Genomic DNA, 22,364 nt, shown 5'->3' on the forward strand with positions numbered 1-22,364 from the left:
AGTAGAATATTAGAACTCTAGGACCTCAAAGTTACTGAATTTGCAAGGAGACTCCTCAACAGCCTCAAATATTTACCCATTGGTACAATTACTTTTCACACTGTCTCTTGGTAGTGAAGACCGGCCCATGATTCTGTTCTTGAGATACTGCTCATTGAAAATGAATAAAAAAGAATTTTTGGTTGCTTTTCAGGGAAATATGATGCTATCCTTAAGGCAATCATGTCTAATCTGTCCAAACAATGTGAGTGTTTCAGTATCAAACACATTCTCAAAATAGATTTTTTCTGTTAGACATCTTTCTTTTAACTGAAGGTATGCTTCAGTGATGACTACATTTTTATGCAGGTGCTTGCCTAAAGGCCATATTTTAAAATCCGTGCGCCTTGGTTGTCTCATCTGTAAAATGTGTAATCCCCAGGATTGATGTGACATAGTTTTATAAAATGCCCGTGGGAGGCCTTACACTTGTTAAACAGTCAGTCAATAGCAAGGGCGATTTTAGTCAGCCATGGGTTAGCATCCTGCATATCATGGTTAGAGTGTTTTCTTCCTTTTTGTGAACTGTGTCACCGCACTGACACCAACAAGAGGAAATCAGCCATTGCCAGCTTGAGCCTGACGCTATAGTCTAACTGAGGAAGCTTCCACAAACTAATTTCTTAAAAAATGCTGCAGACAGGGAAGGCTCTCTTTCAACAAGACACAAAAGTCTCAGTACAAAGAGAAAACATTTGGCAATTTTGCCAACAAAATCAGTAAGAACCTCTGTTTTTTGAAACCCATCAAAAAGAAAGTAAAAAGGCAAGTCACAAATGAGCACATACGTTGTATCAACCCAGCAATGTGAGTCATGGTTAATACACGGGACACTGAGCAATGACCAATAAACAGTTTTGCAAAAAAACTGCAGCTAGTCCTGTTTTTACTCAGGAAAAGCAGGCTTTTGGTTTTCTCTTCTTTTTTTGCTGCTTCTCTGCCATCTCTCTGCACCTTGGTTCATGCGCCATTAGAGCCGCATAATACAAACATATGAACACTTGTCCAAAGTCATGCAGTCAGAGTATGGCTCGTCAACAGCCTCTGCCTCTGTCCTACCCCCTGACTCATGACCCTCCTCTCAATTCTCCCCTCCTCTGTGTCTCTACCCAGAACCACTCTCAGATGCCCCCTCCTCCACCCTCCCTGCAGGGCCAGCCTGGTGTCTGGGATGCCTGCTGAGGGCTCCCGGTCCGTGGGTGGCCTGCACCACCGTTATACTTGAAGGAGGCTGACATTAGGCCCCCTGATGCCCAGAGTTGGGCTGGGGAGGGCAAGTGGTAGGGGGGAGAAGGCTAACTTCAATTCAGGAAATTTGATGTTAAATTTCCCTTTGGAGTAAAAACCTATGCCCATCTAGAGGAAAGCACTGGAAATATGCAAAATGGCAATGGGAGCCAGCACTGAAAACACAACCCCATGGACCCTTCCAGGCTAATTGCCTGGTCAGGTCCCCATGCCTGCCTAACTGTCAGGATGGGAAAGGCCTAAGCAGATGTTCTAGGCTATACCCAATTGTTCTTGCCAAATTAAACTGGGTGCCATAGGCTCTGAAGAATCCAGCTTAACAATAAGGGAAACACTTCTGGGGCATCTTATTATGTGTTAAGCACTGTCCTTAGCATGTGACATTTATGAACTCACTTATTTCTGGGTAGAGCTCCTTAGAAAGTGTCTACTGTTCGGTTGAAACATGTAAAATTGCCAACACCCAACCATTTTGACATGCAAATGGCAATTGTGCATGGTTCAGCCTACATTTTGTCTGAATTTTACAGGAGAAACTTAGCAAGACCCACAGCACTTCCCCAGTAACTTGCTGGGAAGTGTCCAGCCTGGGCCCAGTTTCTATGGTTGTTATTAACTACTGAAATGCATCACTTTTCTACCACACTGAATTAAAATGACAGAAATGGTTTCTTCCAATTTAAAAATTCTGTCCTTGAATCTGTGCCCCATCATTCCCAGTTTGCACACACACCCATCTCCTCTTTGACTTGCCTGTTTCTTTTGAAATAATACCACCATTCACCCACTCAGCTGGAAATCTCAGAGTCAAATTTGATTTCTCTTTTTATTTCTCAATGACCAGAATCCACACACTATTTATTAAGTCCTCCTCAGCAGAAGCTGCAGAATCACAAGGTGTGAGAGCTGCAGGGGGCTTGAGAGATAACCCACTCATTTTTCTAGTGTGGACAGAGTCACTGAGCAAGCAGGTAGCAGGATCAGGACAAGAGTCGGTACTCCTGGGTTCTGGTTCTCACACTGGACTAAAGCTATCAATAATCCCTCCTTGCTTCTCCAGAGCTTCAGGACCAAACCTTTCCATGTGACAATAGCTCAAACTTTATGGCATTTACTATCATAAATTCCATCTTTACAAATAGGAAACTGAAGCACAGAGAATTAAAGGGATTTACCTCGGGTCACAGAGCTTGCAGACTACTCCCCAAAACCATGTTCAGGATTGCCGGGCCACATACACTTGGTCAGGTCCTACCTGTCAGTGGGCAAAGCTCAGACCTACTGTCTTCAGGAAGCAGCTCCCAAGTCTCCCCCGACTCTGGGCTGAGTTGAAAGTCTGATCTGCCAAATCCCTAGAGCCCCCAGTAAATATCACATTGTATGGAATTGACTATTTATTTGCCTGTTCTCTCCTCAGGACTGAAAACACCTTAAGGGAAGTGACAGTGTTTTACTCTTCTTAATACCCACAGGACTTGATGTAATGTCTGACAGTAATCACTAAATAAATATTGCTGAATGGCCATCTAACTACTCTTTCTGCCTTCAGTTTGTCCTTATTCCAGCCATCTTTCATCTTGAAGTGAGATTGGGCAACTAGGGAGACATTGAATGGTAAGTGCAATGGAGACAGGTAAGCTCTTCATTTATCTTCCTTAATAAGCCTTTTGATTGTCGTTCCCTAAATGTCTGGCCATGAACTTATAACACTATTAACATAGTAATTATTTCCATCCATAGTCACTATATCTCAGACCCAAATGTTTTAAATTTTATACTTGGACTTTAGAGTGTGAAAGAAAACTAATTTATTTTATTTAACTTAACCCATTAGACCAGAAATTAGATCCCTACAAGCAGGTCAAATAAGCACTTTTGATCTTACCACTGAGGGGCCTAGAATATTCATAGTCACAGTGGGCTTCAGAAGGCAATGCTGTGAGACAGATATTAAGTGACTTCATGCTTAAATGTGTCACTTCTAACTGAGGTGCTTGGACTGCTACTGTGCCCCGTGGTTTGAAACCGTATGCGGAACTATAATAAATAATACTGAGTCAATAGGATCTGCAAATGGAAAAACACATTTTCATTTCTCACATCATATTAAAAAATTAATACCAGATGGGAGACGCAAAATAATGAACTCTTTAGAAATTACTCTGACCTGTGACTGGGTAAAAATCACCAACTACAGAAAAATAATACTAATAAATCGGGCTTTATTAAAATTAAGGACTCGTGGTCATCAAAAGAAAAAAATTAACAGACTGAAAAGGAAAGCCATAGTTTGGGAGAGGACATTCATAATATACATATCCAACAAAGGAACTGTGTCTAGAACATATAACACATATGTACAAATCATTATGCAAAAGATAATAGACAAATGGATAAAGACTTGAGCACTTCTCAAGAGAAGATATCCAAATGCCAAAAAAAAAAAGAGAGAGAGAAAAAGCCAGTATGAAAAGATGCCCAATCTTGTCAGTCATCAAAGATACAAACAAGACCACTATGCTACACGACTACTCTCCCACCACAATGGCTAAAATGAGGACAGGAAACAAGAAATGTTTATAAGGCTCTGAAACAAGGGGATCTTTTAAATACTGCTTCTGGGAGTATAAATTGTATAACCACTTTGGAAAACTCTTTGGCAGATTTCATTAAAGCTTTCCATATATAGCAATTCCATGCCAAAGTATATCCAACAAAATGTGTACATATATTTAACAAAAGACACTCATAAGAATGTTCCTATCAGCACTGTTCCTAAGAATCCCAAAGCGGAAACTACACAATTGTTCATCCACAATAGAACAGAGAGATGAAATGGGGCATATTCACAACAGGGAGTGCTGTACAGCAGTGAGAATGAACCATCTACAAATTTACACAGTTTGGGTGAATCTCACCAACACAATGTTGAGTAAAGAAGCCAGACACCAAAGAAACCATGTTATATGGCTTCTTTTAGATAAACTCTAAAAACTGGCAACGCTAATCTGTGACTTAGAAGTCAGAATAGCGGTTCCTGTGGGGGGACACAGGAAGTGACCGGTGGGGAGCAGCTGGGGCTTCTGGAGAGCCCAAAAGGCTCTGTTGTGTTTTTTAATCTGGAAGCTGGAATCTGAGAGATGCTCAAACACAGTTTAACTTGCTGTGTTTACAATATATTCACTTTTCCACATGTGAGTTATACCTCATAAACATAATAAAAGTCACATGGAGAAGAAACTCTTGATGAAGGCAATAGGTATTACTTATATTCATTATGAATTCATACCTACTAGGTACACAACATATACATTTTCAGTTTTAGTATTTATTTATTTTCATAACACAAAAATACTTGGGAGATATAGTTTCATCACCTTATTCCATTGTGGTAAGGAGAAGTCAAGTATTAGGTCAGGAATTAGGTTCCTGGGAGTTAGGGGCTGAATTGTGGCCTTTGCCCCAAACACATGTATTGGAGGGCTACACCACAGTATCTCAGAGTGTGACCTTACTTGGAAATAAGTTCTTGTAGATGTAACAAGGTAAAATGAGGTGATACTGGATTAGGATGGGCTCCTAACCCAAAATGACTAGTGTCCCTCTCAAAGAGGAAATTTAGACACAGACACAGGCAGGCATAGAGCGAAGGTGATGTAAAGACACAGAGAAGGCTGCCTACAAGGCAAGAAGAGAGGCCGGGAACAGGTCCTTCTCTCACAACCTTCAGGAGGCCCCAACCCTGCTGACACCTTGATTTTGGATTTCTAGTCTCCAGATCTGTAAGACAATAGATTTTTCTTATTTAAACCACTCAGTTTGAGCTATTTTGTTACAGTAGCCCAAGCAAAATAATACATTGGGAAAACCAAAAGGTTAAGTGTCTTGCCTACAGACACCCAGCCAGAGAGCAGGGAGGGAAGGTGACATCAAAGGCTCCTGTGCCCTACGGACCCCCGTTCCCCACCCCAGCACACACACCTCAACTAGCATCTCATACACTTGGCAAAGCTGTTCTAACAAATGGAGAACAGTGGAAGGCGTTAGGCAGCTCAAGGACACGACCCTTTTCCTGTTTTGGAACAATGTAGTGCTCTGCATCATGTGACACATTCAAGATAGAGCATGAAAACCTAAGCCTTCCAAACAGTTCTCTGGGCCCTGTGAGGAATCTTTAGAAGGGATATTCCTGACCTGGCAGTGGCCTAGGTCTGGAGTATTTCAGAGAAGGAAAAGGAACAATGTGATTGTTCCTGAATGTTCCCATCTTGCTTCAGTCGGGACCGCTTTGAGAATCTGCTGAAAGCTCTAAATCCTCTCATCAGACAAATGTCATACTCATCTAGATTTAAGAGTATAGGTAAGGATTTTTTTAAGGCAGAGGATTGGTTTCTTGCTCTCTTTTCTAGAAATAAAGATGAATGGTTAAAGAAAACAGGGCTTCCCATTAGTCATCTCAGAGAAAGACAGCAACTAATTACTAGCCCGATGCCAAGATTCAAAGGTACTCTGGAAACTTTGTAACTTTCCCACATTGGTTGTTTTTGTTCTTCCCCTATATCTTCTCCCACGGTGATTAGTAGTTAATTACTACTAAAGAGATTGTGGTTAGGAGTGGAAGGAAAAGGGGAAGCCTGAGGACGGAACCCGCTCCACAGTCACGTTCCGGGAAAGAGTGAGAAGTGGAGAGGAAAGGAGCTCAGGCTGAGCAGTCGTCAGGACTTGTAAATAAAGGAGAACATGGTCTCCTTGGGAAGAATTTCAGGCTCTTCCCTGTGGACTTTTTAATATTTTATTTTAATTCCATTTCCCATCATACCCTTATTGCTCAGAGCTATGGGAAGCCAAATCATCAACTGGATGTGGTTAAAGGGGGAAGAAAGGGACATAAAAACCTGAGTGTTTTCTAATTTTACATGGAGAGTATGGACTAAGATATTTCACACACTTCTAAATTGTAACAGATTAAATATTGCTCAAACAGTAGAGGGAATTAAAACTTCAGGGCAGGTACTTTAACTTGTTCACCATTATATTTGTAGAGCTAAACACCCTATCTGTCATATGGTAGACACTCAGTAAATTGTATGAATGAATGAATGAGTAAATGAAGAATGAATGAATGAATGGACTGGTCATCGGATTTGCAGTAATAAGATTTGGATACCAGTCTATTCATCCATGAAATAGGTGTGTGACAAGTTACTCTATATCTTTGGGACTGGCTTTTCCTTTCTATAAAATGAGGGAACTGGACCACATAGAGATAAGATGCTCAGACATTCTACAGCATAGAATATGAATACACTTAGTTAAGGCAAAGCTATTTTTAGTCATCACTATATAGAGTAGGTAAAATGGTATGATCTGTGCCGACACATATTTGGCTAGGAGTTCAGAAAAGTCTAATTCCAGGGAGTTTCATTCTCTCCTAAAAGAAACTGAGACCTAATTTACCTAAAGTGCAATCCCATGATTAGCACATTCTCCATGGCTATTTGCATAACCAGAGCTTCAGTCAGTACTAGACCAAAATAGGAAGACGAAGAGGAAATGTCTCAATCCTACAAGGAGAAGGTTTCGACAAGTACATGTCATTGAGAAAGAAGGAAGGAAACTGCTCATCTGGAGGAGAGAACTTAACTTTTTCAAACCATCAAAAATTCCTGCAGCTTTGAGAATAGTTTTGAGTGGTTTTTAATATTCTTGAAGCCTTTTTGTAAGTGAACCAGTGTCCAACTTTTAGATTATACACTTGTCTCGAGGGTAGACGTGTGTCCTGAATGTCCTATATAGACAATACACAACATAAATGAGATTCAATTCAGAATGAGACAACATTTATGGTGTAACAGAAACTGACATAGAGTTGATTTCATTAGTATTTATCAGGGTATCTTATTTACATGTACATTTCAAGTGAAATTAAATGGACAATTTCTCAAGTTTTAGCTAACTTAAGAGCTAATTTTTTAAGCTAATTTCTCTTGAGTTTTGGCTCTATTTTTATTAAATGAAAACTGTCCATCTTTAAGATGCTTTCATTACTAGATAAAACTATGCTGCTACCACCCAGGCATCTTATAGTGTTCAACGTCCTTTCTGCAAAGTAATAAGCAAAAAGCCTTCAGTATATGCACACAGCGAACTGTTACACACAACTGGGTAGATTCCTCCAGTTTCTTTACAATATTGTGAATGGGGAGATCTATCTCTGCTAGAAATATTCAAGTGGTTTCAAATATGTTGGGACCAGACATACAATACAACAGTCTTCCTAATTTCCTACTATCCTCTCTTCAAGAACACCTGGGGTTTCTGCTGACTTTTGTGGAATGTGTCCTCTCACTGACCTGTGATAAATAAAGGCCTATTTTTCTAAAATGTGGGGCATTTTCACAATGACTTTTTCTCATTTCTTGGCTCAGGAAATATTGTTCTTGCCTCCTGTGATTATCCTGTTATTCAATGGCGAATGTTACTGACCCAACAACTCTTCAGCAGAGGGGGAAGGATGAAAAAGTGGATCGGTTAGGCCACATTTCTGACCTTTTTACACAGAGGCACAGGAGAGAGCCTTTGTTTTCCCTTCCTCCCCTCCGTTCTGGGCTCCCATGTTTTGGGACCATTTCTGGAGGAGCCTGGGGAGGTCAAGTGCCTTAACTAGAAGATAACTGTATGTCTAAAAGCCATAGGGGACACGTGTTGTCAACTGCAGCTTGCAAATACTTCTGCTGGACGGCAAGGGTTAGGATACAACATTACCTAAGACTTTTAAAATAAACCATGACTAAAACAATAAACAAATGCAACTCAGTGTCTGGTAATTATAGTAAGTTTTTCATTGTGTACTTAATCACGTTGTTGACTACATAATATTCTTCCTTTTGATACAGGTGTTGAGTAAAAAGAGAAAATACCTATTGAATGATCTTACCTAGAACCCTTTCTTTTTTTAAAAGGTAGGTCTCTGAGTTACTCATGGAAAATTCCCAGATGAATGCATCTCACAAGGAGCCCAATATTTCATACTGTTTGATTCCCAGAGAATACCCTGAACTGGAAAGATTTTGTGATAGCAGTGACAGACCTGAGACTACCCCTCCAGCGTGCTACCTCCCATTTCTAAGTCTCATGGAAGTACCTGGACTACTTGTTCGCACCTGTTGTACCTGAGCTATGCTGGCTGTTTCTGAAGCACCTGGCAATTTTTATGCCAAAAATACTGATTCAAGAGATGTGTGGTAGGGATGATGAAATGTGTATTTCTGTCACCCCCAAATTAAAACTGTTACCCTTAAGCCACCACTCTTCATAAAAGGGTGCATTAATAAAAAGTAGGTATGCTTCATTATTTAAATAAAAATTGGAGGCGATCATGCACAGGAAATCCATGCTCAGAGGTAGCAGATTTCAACAACTAAGTAATATTAGGGTTAATTAGTCCCTTTACCTCTTGGGGCTCCGGTTATGTTTATCTGAGTGACCATCCTTTATAGATGAGTTCAAATATTTTAATAACTCTCAAAAGCTATTACTTTAAGCCTCTTACTTCAAGACTGTCTTCTCCTCACATTGGCATGTGATATTAGCTACAAAAGTTATCAAGAATAAACAGTACTTTAGTGATTCCAATGCCCATAACTATTGAGGCATTTCTAGGAATTTAACTTATCTATTTGTATGTCTACCCCATGCTATAGACAGAATGTTTGAGTCCCCCCAAAATTCATATGTTGATATGCAGTCTTCAGTGTGACGGTGCTTGGAGGTGACTGGGCATGAGGGTGGATCCCTTTACCATGGGACTAGGTGACCTTACAAAGGAGGCTCCAGAGAACTCCCTTGCCCCTTCTAGTACGTGAAGTTACAACGAAAAGTCATCTATGAACCAGGAAGTAGGCTCTCCCAGCCTCTAAAACTGTCAGAAATAAATTTCTGTTGTTTATAAGCCACCTAGTCTATGATACTTTGTTATAGTGGCCTGAGTTAATTAAGGCTACCCCTTAATATATGAACAACAAATCCATTAAAATTATCTATGGTTAGTGAGTTTAACAGCCTAAAGCAGGGGTCCACAAAACATTTCCTATAAAAGGCCAGATGGTAGATATACAAAGGTCTGCCCAGAAAGTACCTAGCTGTGTACTATGAAAAATAGAGATATTTATTGAAGAAGATACAAGATACAAGAAACAATGCACACAGGACAATGAGGTCACAGTCCCTTCAAAGTAGGCATCCTGGGACCTCACACAGTTCTCCCAGAATCTCTTGCCCTGTTCAAAACACTCTGCAAAACGCTTTGTTGGAATCTCCATAGCTGCCCCGTCATATTTTCCTGAATCTCACCGATGCTCTGAAATCTCTTCCCCTTAAAGGCGATTTTAGTTTTGGGAAAAACCAGAAAAGTTGCAGGGTGCCTAATCTGGGCTGGAGCGGGGCTGAGTCACCTGTGTGGCCGATCTTTGTTGACTGCAGCCCATACACATTCAACATTCTCAGGTGTTCTGCTTGTTGCAGGCCTCCCCGAACATGGAACACTTTCAACAGATTCTTGACCATCTTTTACCTGTGTTGCACTAATTGCACCATCCCTGAAAGCCTTCTGAATCATCTGAATCATTTCTGAGGGGGAAAGCTCAAGCTTAACGCAAAATCTGATGCAGATTCATTGCTTTACTCACTCAGTCATTTGAATGTGACGGCCATATAGAACACTCAATGGCGTCTGCCGCTCTCACCGACAAGTACGATGAAGTCGTCGTTGTTCATGCATGCACTCTCCTTGGCTGCCAGGTTACATTCATGTCACGCAAACCATTATTGTTATATTAACAATGGCTGGACTTTCTCCCGACAGACCTCATATTAGGCTTTGCAGGTCACAACTAGTCATCGAGTGGGGCACTAAAGCAGCCATAGACATTATGATGAATAGATGCATGATACTGGCTGGTTTACAATTAAACTTGATTGATAAGCACTGAAATTTGCATTTCGTATAACATGTGCCACAGAACATTCATCTTCTGTTTTATTTTTTCCAATGCCTTAAAGATATAAAAACCATTCTTAGTTCAAGAGTTATACAAAAATAGGCTGGGGCCGAATTTGGCCCTCAGGCGATAGTTTCCTGAACCTGGACAACAGCGCCAAGTGGATGAAGCCACGGCCAAGTTCATCATTGTGCAAACCCATTTCTTCTATTTCACTCCACTGCATTGTTCTTTGGTCACAGACTGCATTCCTGCCTCCACCCCACCACCATGCAAATGCGCACTGGAGACCAGGAAAAAAATGTATGTATGAGATTCATCGCAAAATCATAGGCCCTATGTATTCACATTGTGTTCCTCTGCAGGAAATGTATTACAAACATCAAATAGGGCCCAGACCTACCATAGAACACAAGAGGCCCTGTGAAGTCTTCTCCACTGTTTATGCTTCAGGTTCCTCATGTGTAAATCTAGACTTTACACAGTGTACCTCAGAGATACCCTGCATAGCCTTACTGGGAAGTAGAAATTTAAAAAAATAAATGTTTTTGATCAGACTGCAGATCTTGCTTGTGAATATCTCTTTATGTCTTATGCATATAGCAGAATTGTTTTTATCATCAACTAAAGGCCTACTAACAGAGTCAGTTCTGGTCTCCTGCTTTCTTCCAACTAAGTAGCATGAAAGACAGGAGAGAAGCTGATGGTTGACACAGAGCTATGGATGTTAAAAGGTTTAATCTATTAATATAGGGCAGCATTTCCCAAAGCGTGTTATGTTGAATGCTGACTCTGTTAGATGATCTGCCAAAAAAGTATTTCAAGGTCAGGTAAGTTCAGGAAATGTGGCATAAAATATCTCTTCTTTTTTGATGATTCTTAATATGCATTAGTATATTAAAGGCTCTGAGGGTTACTGTAATAAAACTTTAACTAGGTTAAATCAAGGGTTTCTCAAGCTCACATGATCAGGAAAGCTTTTTTTCTTTTCCCTTTCATGCAACCATTATTAATATTCCAAGAAACTAGTGACCCACAGGAAACATTTTGGGAAACCCCGATGTAGACAAGGGGGAAGAATTTAAAGGTTTTATGCACAGGATTGGGTTATGTTTTAGAACCACCATTTCTGTGAGGATCAGTCCTTCCTCTCCTAGTTTTTTTCATTTTAAGAAATAACCCCATATTCTATCTATGTGCTCAAGCCAGAAAAAAAAAAAAAAAACCCAAAACCAGGGGCTATTTGTTGTGGTAGTAACCTTTAAATTATTATAAAATGCATGCATGGTTTAAAAATAATCCCAACAGTACAAATGACAAAAGTTGAAAAGCAAAAGTGTCCTCCTTCCTCTCTCTCATCTTTACTCACAGCCCGGCCTACTTTCCAGAGGTACTAACTAGGGTCAGCAGTTTTCATTTCACTTTTTGATTCTTCTTATGCAACTTTCAGTCATCCACATGTGAGCCTATTGTTTTAGATTACAAACATTCAGCAGTACCTATTGAAGGACTTTACTCTCACACTCCTTCCTGCCTTGCCACCTTTCACATCTGCTGCTTCAACGACTTTTGTCAATTTTGCTTTTGAAATGTATCTCTGTTCTCTTATCTTTGCTCCATCTGCCCAGGTGGTACTATCACCGGTGCTCTGTCCTAATCAGTTTCCTACTTCTCATTCTTTATCCCTCTAGTCCATTCTCTTATTGTAGCCATAAAGATCTCCTTAAAATATAAATTAGACAGTCTCTGGCTTGCAAGTCTCAAAGGCTTCCCACTAAAATAAAATTCAAAATCTTTATCAAGATCTGTGAAGTTTTGCATGACTAGGCTTCTTCCTGCCTCCCCACACTCATATCCAGAGGCCCAGCAAAATCCTCACTAAACTCCAGCCATTTGTGCCTTTGGACACTTCTGGACTTTTTGTCTTCTTAAAGCCTCTTCATTTGCTATTTCCTCTGCCAGAATTTTCCCCCCAATTTTTTTTTTTGCTAAGTTAACCCATATGCTTCTTTTAAATATCAATTTAAATCTTTTTTGTCAAAAAGACCTTCCCAGAGCATCAAATTTGAGTCACCTTTTACATCATAATACCCTCTCCTCCATACTACTTTCAACAATTTATTATATTTTTAGTTTTTTAAATGTCTGTAAGTTCCACAAGAATAGGGAGCATATCTGCTTTACTTAACACTAAGTGCTGTAAAATTGGAAGTGTTTGGTCCCAGAGTGGGCTTAATAATTATTTACTATATGAATGAAGCTAGCCAGTGAAAGATTCTCTTATGATTTTATTTCCTGCTTTTTCTTTATGCAAAATTTAGTCCCGTCCAGATTTTCATTCTTTGCAAACATCATGCAGAAGATTCATTCATTTATTCATCTCTCTTAGGAGTGGAACTTTAAGGGACATCTCATGTAACTCTCCACTTACGCTTCACTAACCATCTCAGTTTTCTTTTATTCTCTTTTTGGGAACTCACTCCATTTATTTTCTCTACCATTTATTTCATGCCAAATCTTATAATGTCTTGTAACAACTTATCTGCTACTATTAATTATCACCTTATATTTACGTATTTTATCTTGCCAATGATGTTGTAAGCCTATCAAGTACAGAACTTCGTAATCATATCCTAAAGCAGACAGCATGCCCCTGAACAGAGTAGCTGCATGAAAGGAGTCTCCAACTACCTCCTCTAGTACCCCCATTATAAGTCTTTGACACGGGAGTTTGAGCCATTTCCTTTCACTCTCTTTCCTTCCTCAGTTCTTGCGAGTGTGTTGCCATTATGCTGGGAGTGAAAGCTGGAGTGAAGATAAATTTTGAGGTCAGAGAGAAGTAACTCAGGAAGGAGTGTGAAGACAGAGGACTTGCCCAGACTCTCAGTTCCTCCCCCACTGTTACAGGAGGTGAGGACAACTTGATAAGGGAATAGGTGTGTTTTATATTGCTAGGCGTCTCCTAGAATATATAAAAGAGTGACTTGTTCAAGATTTTGAAAATATGGAGTTTTAAAACCTAAATGAAACAATGAGGATTACATCCTCAAAAAATTTCAGTCATTGACTCAGTTTCTCTTTGTTTAATATTTGGATTAATTAGATCTAAACATCAACCTAACTCCGAAAGTGTCTTTGGGATCCAGGAAGTTATTCTGGTACTTCATGTAGCCACTCCTAATCTTGTCCAAATAATGACATTTAAGGAATACTGAAAACACTGAATATCGTAGTTACCCGCCCCCGCCCCGCCCCTGCCCCACCTAATTGTAAGGGTTAGAAAGGATCTGCAACCTTTTATTGTACTAAACCAGCCTTCCTCAACTTACTTTTGAGAAACAGAGTAGAAAAGTTAAGTGTGTAACAACACTGTCTTTGTTAGCATAGAACTGTTCGAGGTAAGTAGACATTTTCACAATCCCTACTTGTTTTACCTAGTAGTGTATCTTCACAGCAAGCTTTTCAGATGAATAGAGTAGAAGATATTGTCTGTTGTCTGTATTTTGTCAATGAGAAAACTGGCCATAGAGGGCTTATTGACATAGTGTGCAGCAACTAACTTGGGTTGGAGAATTCCCCTGAAATGCACAATTGTTATGAGACAATGCTGCTGTTCAGTGAGTTCTAGGACAGGGTTGTTAACCTGGGGTCAGAACTGGCTGCAGACTTTGCAGAGTCTAGTGTACAGCGAGCATTTGGAGCTCCTTCCTTGGAAGTCATTAAGGCAGCCAAAGGTGACAGCAGAACATTAGACCAAGCCTGAGGGCCCTTCCAAGTACAGGGCCCTGTGTGGCTGCACAGCTGCTTCCATGAGGCTGGGCCTGCCTGAGATCTGTGTTGATGGCTAACATTTGGTTATTGAGGAAACTGTGAACTCATGAAATTTTAGACAGAATTCTGTGTTAAGATGCAAGTGATTGTTTCTTGTATTTCATTGCTTTTCTTAGATTTTTAAAGTGGTCTGCTAACACAATGAAGTGTTACCAATGAATCTTCGAAAGCAGTAAATGTTTTTACAGAGCCTACAATGTCAGAATAGACTGGCAAGGACCAGCATGTGGGTGGTTACTGTGCGTGACCCTTCAGGAGAATGTCTGTGAATGAGTGAGCTCTCATGAATGCATGGAAAGGAATACAAGAACCGAAAATTGTTAAGGCGGCCTGGATGTTGCCAGAATGAAATATGCTCCAGAACGCATCTTCAAAATATGGGAAAGCAAAGAGTGAGATATTCAAGACAACCACATTCTTTATAAACCCCAAAGTAATACCTGAAAATGAGCTATTTTATTTATTTTTACCCTCTTAAAGGAAGGTTCTCCTGCCCCTGTAATTAGATGTCACATCCACTCCTTTAAATAAAGGAGAAATGTATCACTGGAAGATCTGCCAACTCATTATAATTTACATCTATTTTACAGATAATTATAGCCCAATGTTAGGAACCAGAATAAGATAGGATTTTGTTACAATAAAGCAGGTGCCCAAGATGCCCTCAGAAAAAGGCAAAGAGAACTCAAAAGACCTGCATCCGGCTGGTGGCGGTGATCTCTTAGAAGTGTTACACACAAATGTCCCTAAACATAGATTTTGCCGAAAAGCTCGCTCCTGCTGTATTCAGTCCCTTTGCCCTTTTAGACTAAAAATGGGGATATGGAGAGATATTTAGTTGAACCCACAGAGGAATCCTCAAATTTCCATTTGCACAGTGTCAAACTTCTCTTGATGCAGCCTCTCACAAGCAGAAAAAGCACGGGACATTTTGTTTCCTGGTCACTCTGCTGTGCCCTGTCTGTTCTTGCTGGTAGCACAGTGTATATGATTCAATTGGCTGCCAAAGCACTTAGATTCCAGCTAGAACCTTGGCTGCTCACACCAGGTAGCTTATCCATTGAAGAATGTGTTCATACATCTACCCAGACCTAAACCTGAGAGTAGGAGGCTGGCAGGTGGGGCGCCTTCCTGTGGCTTCTAGGACTCATGGGTCCTAGGGCTTCTAGGTCATTAGTTTTCTTAAAGGAGTGGAATTGCCCCGCGGGGGAATCTTAACTTGCTTTCCCGCAGGCCATCTGCTCCAACTGGAGTCTTTGGTACTTGCTCCTCAGCCCTCTCCACGATGCCCAGGCCACATGAAGAGGTCGAAACTTTCAGCTGGGACATGCCCCGCCCTGGTGCCCCAGGCCTCCTCAGCCTCAGGCTGGATACCAGCCCGGCTCGAATGGGGGCGAAGGGAAGGTAGATGCGCACGCACAGCCCTGGGCTAGGGGCGTGCGAGGCCGAGATCCCGCGGTCGGAAAGTGGGAAGCGGGAAACGCAGGGAGGGCAGCTGGAGGGCGGCACGCCACTTGTGGTCCCAGAGTCAGCGCGCTCTCTTTAGGAATAGCCCCCGGGGCCAAGGAGGCCCAGGCGAGAGCCGGCCGACCACCTTTCTCCCTCGGTCCCCGGCAGCTCCGGCACGGCTCCCCATGTTGACCCTCGCGGGCCTGGTCCACACGCCGCCATTCCCGCCCTTGCGCGCCCACCTTGGCGGGCTCCGTGGGCGCCCAACGCTCCCTAACCGCCGGCTGCAGGCTGCGTGCGGCGGAGGCAACTCCAGCGGGCAGCCTCACAAAACGCTTCGGCGCTCCTGCAGGGCCCTACGCCCAGCCTATCCTGCCTCGGATCCCGCGGGGACCCGCCCTGCCGCCCACCCAGCCCGCGCTTTGCCTTCCCAGGCGTGGGTTCTGCCCGCGGCTGGGCTGCGGCCACCGGAATACCTGTGCCTCCGGCTCGGGGTGGTGGTCAACGCGCGCTCCTCCAAATCCCGGTCCTTCCCCGAGGCCACGGGAAATGCTCCAACCGCTAGGAAACTGCTCTTGTCTTTCTGCTCCCGAATGGTACACTATATATCCGGCTCGGAGGCTGGGTGTGGGGCGGGAGGAAACCACCCTCCCCCCGACTTTCCCCGCGGCCTCCGCCTCGGGCGCGGAGCCGGCGGCAGCCTCGGCTGGGGCGGAAGGAGGGCGAGGGGTTGGCGGGGTCCTGCAGGCCGCAGGGCGACCGTGTCGAGGGCAGGGCGACCGTGTCCAGGGCAGGGCGACCGTGTCGAGGGCAGGGCGACCGTGTCGAGGGCAGCGCTGCCGCGTCGAGAGCAGGGCGGCCGCACGCGCAGACCAGCCCTGAACCTTCATTCATTCAGCACTGAGCAGATCCACGCTATTACTCCAGGGACCGCCCCCCCTCATTTTTTAAATCGGTGGGTGAAGGGAAAGGGAATGGGAGACGCGCCCCTCTCTAGTCTGGAAAAGAAGGAGAGCTCCAACACTTAAGAGAGGAGGGAGGGAGGATATAGACAGACAGAGTGTCAAAAGTTCTGGTCTGAATGCTCCAAGCATTCTCCAAGGACACATTCCCCACCCACCCTAGCCGAAAAGGCAGCCCCAAATTCTAGTTTCCTCAGCTCCACTGTTCTGCACACCTTGTGGGAGGGATGCTCTTGTATCCTCCTGCTCCAAACTCTGCGGGAGGCACCTCTCCACGACCCACCAGCGCAGTGTCCTTTCCAAAACCCTGGAGGGGCTGGAGACACTGTTTACTCAGAACCGGATGGAGAGAGCAGAAATCTTGGAAAAGTACGGGTGGAGTGGGCAGGTGGACAAGACACTGGAGAGGATCAGATGCGGGTTGAAGGAACAGTGGTGCACTAGCTTTGCCATTTATTTATCTATCTCTCTATCTGTCTACCTACCTACCTACCTACCTACCTATCTACCTATCTACCTATCTATCATCTTTCTAAAGACGTTTGGTTTCTTAGCCTGATAGCTTTTTAGGGGAATTAGATTTGTAGAGGGAAGGACAAACTTGTAGAGGGAAGGACAATCTCAGTTCTCACCGAAGATGTGTTGAAAACCGGCCAATGCCCAACCTAATTCCTTGGGCATGGGGAAAGATAAATTCCTGCATAAATATGCTACATTAAGAACATCCTGAAAAGAGTATTGCTTTATAAGCTGCCTTCATTCTTCTCATTACAACAATCGCCATCAGGTAACGACATAAAATTCATGAAAGTTAGAATTAATGAAGTGAGCTATTTCTTGCATGAACAAATTTATACCCATTTTGAATTCTCTTCCAGACTCTCTGATTAAAAGTGTTAAGGAAAGTGTAATCTAAAGACACTGGTTAATTTCCTCTGGTGACTGCCTGAAAGCAACAGAGAGAGGAAAAGTTAGGACCAAATAAATATATTCTTTGTGTTCTCAAAACATGTATGACAGTACTTAAAAAGATACTGTCAAATGTTGGTGAGAAAGTGCTGAAATTATTCATCACATAGCAGGTAGAGAGAATTGTTACAGTTCTTTGGAAAGCAATTTAGCAAAACTTTTCTAAGGCATAAAATACCCAGTCACATTTTCTTTAAACTGTTCTAAACAGTAAAAGATTGGTAAGGGATTCCCATTTCCTGGAATGTATTCAAAGGACATAACTCACAAAAAGATAAATGGCATATGGACAAAGTTGCAGGTTTTTTTTACAGCATTATTAATAAAGTAGAAAACAAAACATATAGATTCAATGGACTGTTTTGTATTACAGAATACAAAATCATAATTTGATTATCACCATTAATATTATATTTATGTATGAATAATGTATTAGTTTGCTAGGGCTGCCATAGCTAAGTACACAGGCTGGGTGGCTTAAACAACAGAAATTTATTGTCTCACAGTTCTGGATGATGAAAGTCCAAAATCAAATTGTCAGTAAGGTTTCCTTCTTCGGAAGCCTTTGAGGAAGAATCTGTTTCAGGCCTCCCTTGTGATGGGTTTGATTGTAACCTCTGGCTTTTGTTGGCTTATAGAGGCGTAACCCTGATTTATTGCCTTCACCTTCATAGGGTGATAGGGTGTTCTCCCCGCATACATGTTTGTGTTCAAATCTCCTTTTTATAAGGACACCAGTTGTACTGGATTGGACTTACCCTAATGACCTCATCTGAATTTATTACATCTCTCACATTCTATTCCGAAATAAGGCCGCATTCTGAGGTATTTAGGGTTAGGACCTCAACATATAAATTTAGTGGTGGTGGGAGAAGGGGAGCAAGGAGCAAGGTAATAGGTGAAACAGCAGTCTCCAGGTTTTATTTCAAAACGAATGTTGGTCAAAGTCAATGTTGAGAAATAGATTTTTACAATAACTGACCTCCCTTTCAGTCTTCTCTGCCTCACTATTGCTCATTCACTTGCTATTTTATTTAACCCCATAAAAAATGTTTCTTTGTAAATCTGCCTGGAAGATTTTATTTAAGGTGCAAAATACTTATAAAATGTGCCAGATCTAAAATATGCCAGATCATTCTAATGACAAGTTAAAATTGAAGATTGTGAATAAATACAGCGCTCCAAAAGAGTGCAATCCTTCCCCAGTACTGTTTCTTTAAACAAATACTATTTCTCTTGACTGACATTAGCATGGAAACAGGTTTGATTTTGATCTACAGTAGAATCACAAAAATATAGTGTTCAGGAACTAGAAAGCTGGTTCTTTGGGCCCCCTGTCTCACTTTGTAGTGGCAAAGGCTGGACTTTGCATCTTTTCTGAGGTCACTGTATTAGTTTTCTGTTGCTGCATAGTCAATTTCCATAAACTTGGTGTTCTAAAACACTACCCATTTATTATCTCAAAGTTCTGTCTTTAGCCATCCAGGCATGGTGTAACTGAGTTCTTTGCCCGGGGTCTCAGAGGTTGAAATCGCAGTGTCAGCCGTGGTTCCGATCTCATCTGCGGCTGGGGTCCTGTTCCGAGCTCTTCACTGGTCGTCGGCAGGATCTAGTTCCTTGTAGCAACAGGACTGAGGACCTGGTTTTCTCCCTGGTCCTTGCTTCCAGCTCTAAGAGGTCATCCTGCCTCCGATTCTAACCACTTGCTCTCTCAACAGCATAGTTGTTTGCTTCTTTAAAACCAGCAGAAGAAAATATCTTTTCTCTTCAAATCTCTGACCTTGTATAAGGGCTCCAACTAAGCTTCGCAGGGGCCATTTGGGATAATCTCGCTATTTATTAACTCAAAATCAACTGATTTGGGGCCTTTACTTTCATCACTTAACACAATGACAGGAGTGAAACCCATCATAGACTTAGTCCCACCCCCTCCAGGGGAAAGGATTATACAGAACGTGTACACAAGAGTGCGTGATCTTAGGGCTGTCTTATAGAATGGGCCTATCTTATCACTTATTTCAATGGTAGGTGGCAGCATCAGCAGTAGCGAGGTGTTGTTTCCTACTCAAGGGAAGAGTTTCTTCTGCATAAGAAAAAAAATTTTTAATAGGCTGGCTTTTTAACAAAGCAGATAGCTATAGGATTTATAGTTTGGTGTGTTGTTTGTTTGTTTTTTTCCTGACTCCCTTTTCCTAGAGAGATATGCAGGATGCAGGTCTTTAAAAGTTCCAGTTGGATTTCAGAAAGACGCGGCCGTCTGGGGTCGGAGGACGCAGCTAGCAGGCATCATGGACAAATCTAAAAAAAAACTGCATTTCAGGGGTGGCTAAGGCTGCAGTTCCGTCTGGCGACGGTCTGAAACATGTCCCGGTGCCTCTGCAGTTTCCGCCGCAGCTGCCCCTGTCTGCACACAGTGGCCAGGCGCAGCGAGTCTTGTGCCCTTCAAATTCTTCCCAGCGAGTCCCTTCACAAGCACAAAAGCTGCTCTCCAGCCATAAGCCAGTTCAGAGTCTGAAGCAGAAGCAGCTGCAGGCCGCCAATGTCCCTCGCCCTGCCTCCAGGCCACTGAGTAATCCGCAGAAGAGTGAGTGGCCCCAGCCGGCTGCCCCTGGAAATAATTCTGGAAAGGAACTGGCATCAAAACAGAAAAATGAAGAATCAAAGAAGAGGCAATGGGATTTAGAAGATTTTGAAATTGGCCGCCCTCTGGGTAAAGGGAAGTTTAGAAATGTTTACTTGGTGAGAGAAAAGCAAAGCAAGTTCATCCTGGCTCTGAAAGTCTTATTCAAAGCTCCCCTGGAGAAGGCAGGCGTTGAGCGTCAGCTGAGAAGAGTAGAAATACAGCCCCACTTTAGGCATCCGAATATTCGCCGGTTGTCCGGGTAATTTCCACAACGCCACCAGGGTTTACATGATTCTGGAATATGCCCCTCTCGGAGCCGTCTATAGAGAACTTAAGAAACTGGCCAGGGTCGACGAGCAGAGAACGCCACTTATACCATAGAACTGGCAGATGCCCTGTCTTACCGCCATTCTAAGGGAGTTATTCATACAGACATTAAGCCAGAGAATCTGCTCCTTGGATCAGCTGGAGAGCCTAAGACTGCAGATTTCGGGTGGTCCGTATATGCCCCATCGCCCAGGAGAACCCCCTCTGCGGCACCCTGGATTAATCGCCCTCTGAGATGATCGAAGGCCAGATGCACAACGAGAAAGGTGGCTCTCTGGAGCCTTGGAGTTCTTTGCTATGAATTTTTAGTTGGGAAGCTGCCTTTTTTTTTTTTTTTTATTAATTTATTTACTTTTTAAATACATTTGTCTCTGCCTTCCCCCCCCTCTTTCCCTTGCCCCCTCCCACCTTCCCTCCCTCAGCTCTTCCCCTTTGGTTTTGTCCATGAGTCCTTGCTATATGTTCCTTGACTTTCCCCTTCCCTTCCCTTTCCCTGCCCCCCCCTTCCCTCTTGTCTCTGTTGATTTCTTTTCCTTTCAGTGTTGCTGGTCATATTTGCCTTGCTTCTTTGCATTGTTGGTTAGGTTCCGCTTATAGGTGAGATCATATGGTATTTGTCTTTCACCCCCTGGCTTATTTCGCTTAGCATGATGCTCTCCAGTTCCATCCATGCTGTTGCGAAGTTTAGTACTTCTTTTTTCTTTCTGCTGCGTAGTATTCCATTGTGTATATGTACCATAATTTTTTGATCCAATCATCTACTGATGGGCATTTAGGTTGCTTCCAACACTTGGCTATTGTAAATTGTGCTGCTATGAACATTGGGGTGCAAAGGTTCTTTTGTATTGGCGTTTTGGTGTTCTCAGGGTATAGTCCCAGCAGGGGAATCCCTGGATCAAAAGGCAGTTCCATTTTCAGCTTTCTGAGGAAATTCCACACTGCTTTCCATAGTGGCTGCACCAGTCTGCATTCCCACCAACAGTGGACTAGAGTTCCCTTTTCTCCACAGCCTCGCCAGCACCTGTTGTTTGTGGATCTGTTTATGATGGCCATTCTGACCGGTGTGAGGTGGTACCTCATGGTGGTTTTGATCTGCATTTCTCTGATGGCTAGTGATGCAGAGCATCCTTTCAAATGCCTCTGGGCCCTCTGTATCTCCTCCTTAGAAAAGCATCTGCCCAGGTCCTTTGCCCATTTTTTGATTGGATCGTTTGTCTTCTTGGAGTCAAGTCGAGTGAGTTCTTTGTATATCTTGGAGATCAAACCTCTATCTGATGTATCATTAGCAAATATATTTTCCCAAATGGTTGGCTCCCTTTTCATTTTGCTGATGTTTTCTTTAGCCGTGCAGAAGCTTCTTATTTTGATGAGGTCCCACTTGTTTATTCTTTCCTTTATGTCCCTTGCTTTAGGAGACATATCAGTGAAAAAATTGCTGCGTGGGATATCTGAGAGTTTCCTGCCAATGTTCTCCTCTAGGACTTTGATGGTGTTGCGACTTATATTTATCCATCTTGAGTTTATTTTTGTGTATGGTGTCAGCTGATGATCCAATTTCAATTTTTTGCATGTAGCCATCCAGCTCTCCCAACACCATTTGTTGAAGAGGCTGTTATTGCCCCATTTTATGCTTCTGCCCCCTTTGTCAAATATTAGATGTCCATAGAGACCTGGGCTTATTTCTGGGCTTTCTATTCTGTTCCACTGGTCTATGGGTCTGTTCTTGTGCCAGTACCAGATTGTTTTGAGTATAGTGGCTTTGTAGTAGAGTTTGATGTCCGGTATTGTGATCCCTCCTACTTTGTGTTTCTTTCTCAAAATTGCTGCGGCTATTCGAGGTCGTTTATGGTTCCATATAAATTTTTGAAATGTCTGTTCTATTTCTGTGAAATACGTCATTGGTATCTTAATAGGGAT

At 42.5% G+C, this 22,364-nt stretch overlaps 1 protein-coding gene and 1 pseudogene across 1 annotated transcript in view; one reads left to right on the plus strand and one right to left on the minus strand.

Moving 5' to 3' along the window:
• FAR2 (fatty acyl-CoA reductase 2) overlaps positions 1-16,337 on the minus strand; it is a 119,365-nt gene extending 103,028 nt beyond the window's left edge. Inside the window, exon 1 of the mRNA XM_054591291.1 lies at positions 16,043-16,337. The gene's annotated coding sequence lies outside the window, so the exon portion shown is untranslated. The remainder of the gene's footprint in view (positions 1-16,042) is intronic.
• Positions 16,338-19,386: 3,049 nt separating this feature from the next.
• The window catches only part of LOC129085131 (aurora kinase A-like), a 56,222-nt pseudogene continuing 53,244 nt past the window's right edge, over positions 19,387-22,364 (plus strand).

Source organism: Pteronotus mesoamericanus, unplaced genomic scaffold (assembly GCF_021234165.1).
Source record: "Pteronotus mesoamericanus isolate MK-2021 breed Mesoamerican mustached bat unplaced genomic scaffold, CSHL_Meso_final scaffold_21, whole genome shotgun sequence".
In the NCBI taxonomy this organism is placed as follows: Eukaryota; Metazoa; Chordata; class Mammalia; order Chiroptera; family Mormoopidae; genus Pteronotus; species Pteronotus mesoamericanus.